This window comes from Myotis lucifugus, unplaced genomic scaffold (assembly GCF_000147115.1).
Source record: "Myotis lucifugus unplaced genomic scaffold, Myoluc2.0 scaffold_7, whole genome shotgun sequence".
NCBI lineage: Eukaryota > Metazoa > Chordata > Mammalia > Chiroptera > Vespertilionidae > Myotis > Myotis lucifugus.
In genome coordinates, this window is record NW_005871055.1 from 14,823,689 (window position 1) to 14,832,081 (window position 8,393).

The window sequence follows — 8,393 nt, forward strand, 5'->3', positions numbered from 1 at the left end:
AATTAAGATAGAGTTCTAAAGCTAATCAAAGCCTGCTGAAGAAATGGCCTGATACCTTGCTTGGTTACATGAAGCATGAAATCTTTCCAGATAAGGAAGGAAGATTACTTTCCTGAAAGATGGTAAGGAAAAACCCTCAAGACATTTTTGGGGACCTCAAGGACTTGAGATATTGCAGGCAAAGCCAGATGGCAATTATGGCTTGGCTTCTTTGCTCTGAGGGGCTGACTAAAAGCTCAATATAAAGATTTCTTGTGTGTTTCCCTGGCCGGTGTGGCTCAGTTCATTGAGTGTCATCCCATGAACCAAGAGGTTGCCAGTTCAATTCCCAGTCAGGGGACATGCTCAGGTTGTGGGCTTTATCCCTGGTGCAGGGTGTGCAGGAGGCAACCAATCGATGTATCCCTCTCACATCAATGTTTATCTCTCTCTTTCTCCCTCTCCCTTCCTCTCTCTCTAAAATTTGTAAAAACATATTTTTAAAAAAATATTGCTTGTGAAAATTCCAACAAGAAAAATTTGAAAAAAGACTGCATAATTGATTTGATCAATTGCTATTCTTGTGTGTTTATGCAAGTAATCAGACCAAATTAAAGCTGTACTTAATAGTCTTTTATAAAATAAGGGCAATTTTAGGGGAAAATGTATTTCAATTGAAATCACAATGCCCAATTGTGAATATTAGACTCCACTGCAGTTAAGTCTTCAAAATTTTGTTTTTAAGACTATGTCCATATATGCCATACAGATCTTAGCACCTGATGACATCACCAGAGATGTTCAAACTCTAAACTGTCAGTGCAATCTATCAAATTGTCACTGCTTGCTTTCATTCCAGCAAAAGCCTTGCATCTGAAGTCTTATTAACTGGTTTATGATTTGCTGTGTTCATTAACCTTTGTATTCTGTGTGTGTTCTTCCTGCTCTCTTCATAGAATATATGCCTATGTCATTATTTATCTGATTGTTTGTTCACACAGTATAAGCTTCAGTTTCTCACAGGGGAAATCTTAGAACATTTCTCTTAGCTTATTTTAAGTTAGGTCTGGTAGAAAAAAAGAGCTTTCAGATAGATATAACGCACCTTCTACCAGGAAGCCACTACTCCAACCTAAGCTGGAACACTGTAGAGTTAGTTCTTCCCTTTATCACATGGGTTTTTACCTCTTACCAGACCTTTAGTTGCTATAAGTCTCCTCACTCTTGAATTTTGCATTTTAACCTTCTTGCCAAGTTTGTCACCTCTAGAATACAACAAGAATGCAAGCTTGTCCAGCAGCACCATCCTCTAGACACCATCATCCTCTCGACCAGTGATGGCGAACTTATGACACGCGTGTCAGAGGTGACACGCGAACTCATTTTTTTGGTTGATTTTTCTTTGTTAAATGGCATTTAAATATATAAAATAAATATCAAAAATATAAGTCTTTGTTTTACTATGGTTGCAAATATCAAAAAATTTCTATATGTGACACGGCACCAGAGTTAAGTTAGGGTTTTTCAAAATGCTGACACGCCGAGCTCAAAAGGTTCGCCATCACTGCTCTAGACATTGCCTATGCTGCCTCTGAGGGACAGTAGACTGACCTGGACTTTACGAAATTCATCTTCCCTGCATAAAGACTCCCATTCCACTTTTCTCCTTCTTTCTCTGGAAGATAGTGAGAACGTTTAACCCTTGCAATAGTCAAGACTATGCCCCTCTGACAGCATGAAGCAGTTACAAGAAGATGAAGAACTTGTGTTCTGTAAATGGAGGGAGGGGGTTGTTACTGTTGTAATTAGCTAGTTATTAATATTAATAATAGGAAGAGGGCAAAGGGAAACCCAGACATTATAAGCATGTTCACCTGGGCAGCTTCACCAGGAAGCTGCAATTTCACACTCCACAGGGAACCATGAGTCCATTCCCTGCAAATCACTGGAGGAAAGGGTCCAACAAAGGGGAGATGGCCATATGTGTAGTGAAGATCCTTGCCCTTCAGTCTAACCTAGGAACAAAGATAATTGGCTGGGGTGAGTGGCTGGTGTGGAGGACAGAGCCTCTACAAGCCTATGAAAATTTGGAATGCACAACCCCAAGACAAAGAAATTCTCTCTCTCTTGTTTGTTTTCCTCCTCCTTCCTTGCATTTGCCCATGCACTAGCCTGAGAGGTGGCCCTAAAAGCTGCATGGCCCATGGCCATGCAGACCCTACATGCAACAAACTGCAGCTGGGAACACAAGCTAAGTGAGACCGATGCTGACCTGGACTATGCAAATATGGAGCAAAAACTCTGGACACTGGTTTTAATCCTAGTTCATCTGAAGAGGGGCTTTTTCCTTGGTTGGATGGAGGGAGATGGGACTTAGGAAATGCAGGGGTTTAATTCCACAGAAATGACATTTTCCATGATATTTCATCCTCCCATGTGGGCCTCCAAAAAGTCTTATTCCAGTGGCTTCCCGAGAAGCCCACTTCCACTAGCAATAGGTGGGAACATGGAGGACACCCCACCAATAACATTCCCTCCCCTACTTCCTTTATATACACTCATAAGACTTTCCTCTTTACTAAGTGCCACCTTTCTACCAGCTGCTGAATGGTGGCCTTAGTGGGCATGGGCAGCATGCTGAGGAGTAGAGTGGAGTATGGTCCTAGGAGCACAGCAGGGGCTTATTTTTTGGCCTTTTGTTCTCCTTCTAAATAATGAATAGAAATCTGGTCTTAAGTCTTTGACAAAGTAAACTGAGGTCCCTACCAACTTTGGAGGATACATAGACAAGGCATAATTGTCCAGTTATCCTATGTCAGCAAAAACTTTCAATGGCCCTCCCACCTGTTTAACATGCTTTCTTTCCCTTTGCCAAACATGTGCTGTAATTTTTGACCTGTGTATACTTTAAGACTTTACCTAAATCATTTCTTTTTGCAAGTTTGCCCAGGTTCCTAGTTAATATCAATGTCTCCTTTAACTTATTATTTGATGCACTTTGACTCTTTATTACAGTGTGATATTAGTATGAATCTATATCTATAACATCATCTAGATCTAGATCTATGTCTGCATTTCTTATGTTATTATTTCATTTTACTATATTACTATAAGATTATTTTTACCTTTAATTTGTGCAGCACAGTGCCTTGCATACAGTATTTGTTAGACTGGATTGAAAGTCAAATAAGCTGAAATTGTTCATTGTCTCATTACTTAGTCTTTCCAGTTGGCAAATGTATTGGGTTCTGAGAACCTCGTGATTGATTACTAGTTGTACTGATTCAAGCTTAGGCTATCCATATTCAATTTGGACATATTCCAAATTTAATGAATGATGTCATACTGCCAGATTTCACATTGCAAAGTGAGTTTGATTAAATTATATTAAATATATAGAATTTTTTATGTAGACTACTTCAAATTTACTTGCTTTGGGGCCTTGATTTACTTGATTTGTGGGCCCATATGTTCAGTCTTATTCACTAGTTTATGATTTGCTGAGTTCATTAACCTTTGCATTTTGTGTTCTTCAGATTTCAGAGGCTGAAGTAATGTGTTTTTTTTCTTTTACCGCTGTCTTTCTATATGAACATTAACAAGTTACTTGTAATCCCTGTGCAAAACAAAAACAATAGTGTATTACTTGTAGCCTAGCAATTTCTCAAAATTATTATGTGATTATGTTTATAGAGTCCTTTATCCTTGTTCAGTGGATAAAAGCTATGTGACAAACAAATAAACAAAAATAACAGCATTGGTGTTATTATTAAGCAATATCTACTGGAGCAGGGGGCAAGAACTATGCTGAAGGCCAGGGAGGTGCATGTAGCCTCTCCTGTCTTGGACCTACTAGAGCTAAGGACCTGAGGAGACTGAAGAGACTGCAGATATGTGGATGAGACAGGAGTGTCCTTGATTGGAACTTTCTGTGCCTCCTGAACTTGTGTGACTTTTCCTTCACCAGGTTAGGGGTGTTTTCTGCCATTATTTCTTTAAACATGTTCTTTGTTTCTTGCTCACATTTTTTAATGAAAATTCTAAAGAAATAACAAAGTGGGAATAGAGGAATCATACCTCAACATAATAAGAGCCATAAATGACAAACCTTCAGCCAATATCATACTCAATAGGCAAAACACAAAGAGAGCCACACCTAGAGAAATCATAATTAAAATGGCAAACGTTAAAGACAAAGAAAGACTCTTAAAAGCAGAGAGAGAGAAAGAGAGAGAGAGAGAGAGATGAAATTACCTACAAAAGAGGTCCCATTAGAATGTCAGCTGTCTTTTCAACAGAAACACTTCAGGCCAGAAGGAATTGGCATAAATTATACAAAATAATGAAAAGCAAGGACTTGAATCCAAGACTATGTATTAAGCAAGGTTATCACTTAAAATTGATGGTGAAATAAAAAGCTTTCTGAACCAAAAATTTTAAAAAAATGGTTAAAGGAGTACATTGCCACAAAACCATCAATGCAAGAAATATTAAAGTGACTGATTTGAAAACAAGAAGAAAAGAAGAGAGAGATGATCATAGGCATAAAGTAAATAAAAATGTCAATAAATAAATATCTTTCAATAATAACTTTAAATGTAAATGGACTAACTGCTCCATTCTAAAGACATAGCGTGACTAAATGGATAAGAAAATATGACCCATATGTGCTGTCTACAAGAGGCCCACCTCAGAACAAAAGATACACAGAGACTGAAAGTGAAGAAATGGAAAAAAAGATTTCATACAAATAAAAATGAAAAAAGAAAAAAAATGAACTCAGGTAACAATACTCATATCTGACAAAATAGACTTCAAAACAAAGGCCATAACAAGAAACAAAGAAGGCCACTACATAGTACTAAAGGGGATTTTTTAAAAAGAAAATTTAACCCTTGTAAACATATATGCACCCAATACAGAAGCATCCTATATAATAAAAGCCCAGTGACCTAAATGGTGGAACAACCAGAATGACCAGAGACCAAGGTGATCAGGCAGGCAGATAAGTGGTTAGGGGTGATCAGGCAAGCAGGCGAGTGGTTAGGGGCAATCAGGCAGGCAGGTGAGCAGTTAGGGACAATCAGGCAGGCAGGTGAGAGGTTAGGGGTGATCAGGCAGGCAGATGAGTGGTTAAGGGCAATCAGGCAGGCAGGCAGAGTGGTTAGGGGCAATCAGACAGGCAGGCAGGAAGGTGAGTTAGGAGCCAGTAGTTCCAGATTGTGAGAGGGGGAAGGCTGGACTGAAGGACCCCCTCCCATGAACAAATTTCATGCACTGGGACTCTAATCTATAATAATAAAAGTGTATTATGCTAATTAGACTGGATGTCTTTCCGGATGAAGCCAGGGCTATGAAGGAAGCCTGGGTTCCAGGTGCCTGCTTGGGTCACCAAGGGGCATGGCCAGCCTGAAAACAGCCCTCAGCCCCTCACCCAGGCTGGCCACGCACCCCAGTGGGACCCCCACCCTGATCCGGGACACCCTTCAGGGCAAACCAGCCGGCCCCCACCCATGCACCAGGCCTCTATCTATACTAATAAAAGGGTAATGTGCTAATTAGACTGGGAGACCTTCCAGGAGACCTTCCAGACGTTCTTCTGGACAAAGCCATGGTGGCGGTGATTAGAGGCCAAGAGGGGAGGGCAGTTGTGGATGATCAGGTCAGGATGGGACAGCAGTTGTGGGTGATCAGGCTGATGGGGAGTGGGGCCATTGGGGGTAAGCAGACCAGCAGGGGGCCAGTTGGGGGTGAGCAGGCCATCAGTGGGGGTCAGTGGGAGGTGATCAGGACAGTGGGGGGGGGCAATTTGGAGTGAGCAGGCCAGCATGGGGGCAGTTGGGGGTGATCAGGCTGGTGGGAGAGCACTTGGGGGCAAGCAGGCCGGCGGCGGGGGGCAGTTGGGGGCAAGCAGGCCAGCAGGCAGAGTGGTTAGGGGCAATCAGGCAGGCAGGCAGGCAGGCAGGCAGGTGAGTGGTTAGGAGCCAGCAGTCCTGGATTGTGAGGATGTCTAACTGCCAGTTTAGGCCTGATCCCTGTAAACCGGCAGTTGGGCATCCTTAGAGGGGTCCCAGATTGGAGAGGGCTGAGGGACACCTCCCCCCATGCATGAATTTTGTGCACCGGGCCACTAGTATGTGTGTGTGTGTATATGTATATATATATATATATATATATATATATATATATATATCCTATCTAATAAAAGGGTAATATGCAAATTAACCATCACTCTGATACAAAGATGGTGGCACCCATAGCCACAAGATGGCGGCGCCCAGTACCCTCAGGCCCACTGGAGTCCCCAGTCCTTTCAGCCTGAACTGATTACTATGGCAAGTGGACCAAGAAGGTTTTCAGCAAGTGTGAGAAGCAAGTGTGAGAAGCAAGCCTTGGTGGGATCAAGGGAGACCCGGAGGGCTCAGGGCCCCTGCCGCCGGGGGAGGCCCTCGGAGTTCTGTTCTGAAACTGCAGGGACCCGCTCCAGGGGGGGGGGGGGGTTGGGGAGAAAGCGCCCCTGCTGCCTGCCCAGTGCCAGGTCCCTGGTTAAGAGAGCAAGTCCAAGTCATAGCCACAAGGCCTGGCGGGGCTGTCTCACCCCGGACCATCGTGGCTGAGCTCTGGCGGGGGCAGCGAGCACCTCCGGGATCACCGGTGGAGCGGGTGTGAGTTGAACATTTTAATGAAAATGGGACGTCAGCACCCCGCCCCACGGTGTCCTGATCCCAGCGAGGAGAGGGCAGCGGGATCGGAGGTGCAGCCTCAGGACCCCGTTAGGAGGCACCAGGGCTCAGGAGAGGCTGGGAGCAACCTGCAGGCGCGCTGCGAGGAAGAGGTGCTGAAGCGCCAGGACGCCGAGGACCGGCTGCTGGAAGTGCACAAAGGTGCAGACGAGGCGGCTCTTGCCTGCACTGAGCTCGAAAAGCGCATTGACAGCCGGATGGACGAAATCGCCTTTCTGAAGAAGGTACATGAAGAGGAGATCGCCCAGCTGCAGGCACAGATCCAGTACGCTCAGATCTCTGTGAAGATGGACGTGTTTTCCAAGCCCGACCTCTCCGCGGAGCTCAAGGACATCCGCGCCCAGTACGAGAAGCTGGCTGCCAAGAACTTGCAGAATGCTGAAGAATGGTTCAAGAGCCGCTTCACCGTGCTGACCGAGAGCGCTGCCAAGAACACCGAAGCGGTGTGCGCACTGCCAAGGATGAGGTGTCCGAGAGCCGCCGCCTGCTCAAGGCCAAGACCCTGGAGATGGAAGCATGCCGGGACATGAACGAAGCGCTGGAAAAGCAGCTGCAAGAGCTGGAGGATAAGCAGAACGCCGACATTAGTGCTATGCAGGACACAATCAACAAATTAGAAAATGAGTTGAGAACTGCAAAGAGTGAAATGGCACAATATTTAGAATACCAGGACCTCCTCAATGTGAAGATGGCTTTGGACATTGACATTGCAGCTTACAGGAAACTCTTGGAAGGTGAGGAGACCCAGCTCAGTTTCACCAGCGTGGGAAGCATAGCCAGCAGCTACTCCCAGAGTTCCCAGGTCTTTGGCCCATCTGCCTACGGTGGTTTACAGACCAGCTCCTACTTGATGTCCGCTCGCTCCTTCCCTTCTTAATACACCAGCCACGTCCAGGAGGAGCAGATCGAGGTGGAGGAGACCATTGAAGCTGCAAAAGCCGAGGAAGCTAAGGATGAACCCTCCTCTGAAGGAGAAGCTGAAGAGGAGGAGAAGGAGAAGGAAGAGGCTGAGGAAGAGGAAGGAGAGGTAGAGGAAGAAGGTGCCAAGGAAGAATTTGAGGACGCAAAGGAGGAAGAAGGAGAAGATGCCCAAGAAGCTGAGGACGAGAAGAAAGATGAAGGTGCTGGGGAGGAGCAAACAACCAAGAAGAAAGATTGAGCCCCCCTTTCCTTAATTATTTCAGGAATAATCCTCCCGAAACCAGGTCAACCCCGTCACCAACCAAGCAGTTGAGTTCCCGATACTATATGAATTAAGAAGTCAATATATGTAACATTCTGAGGTGACTCAGGTTGGACATTAAATGTTGTGCTATGACTTTTCTCCTTATGCAGAGTATCTGTTTGCTTGCAGAGTGGCTTTTTGGCTTGCTGCCAGCCTGTGCATGGTCCACACTTATGAGTTCAGGATCTATGGCAATGTGAATAATTCAAATGTTTACAATAAAAACACATGAATACATGAATTCACTAATGTTAATGTCAAACTTCTTGGAAAAAAATAGTCCTTTGAATCTTTGGTGGTTAGAAATTAAAGACCTCAAATCATGTGCAATAAACAGTAAATAAAGTTACACAGAATGACAAAAAAAGAAAAAATACATCAGGAGCCAGGAAATGTTCAAAGAACTGGGGAACCATTCCCAAGTCAGGAAGGGAAGTCACAGGATG

General features: G+C 44.3%; 1 pseudogene; it reads left to right on the forward strand.

Moving 5' to 3' along the window:
• The first annotated feature begins 6,667 nt into the window (after positions 1-6,667).
• Positions 6,668-7,881, forward strand: LOC102435693 (annotated as a pseudogene).
• Positions 7,882-8,393: the final 512 nt, after the last annotated feature.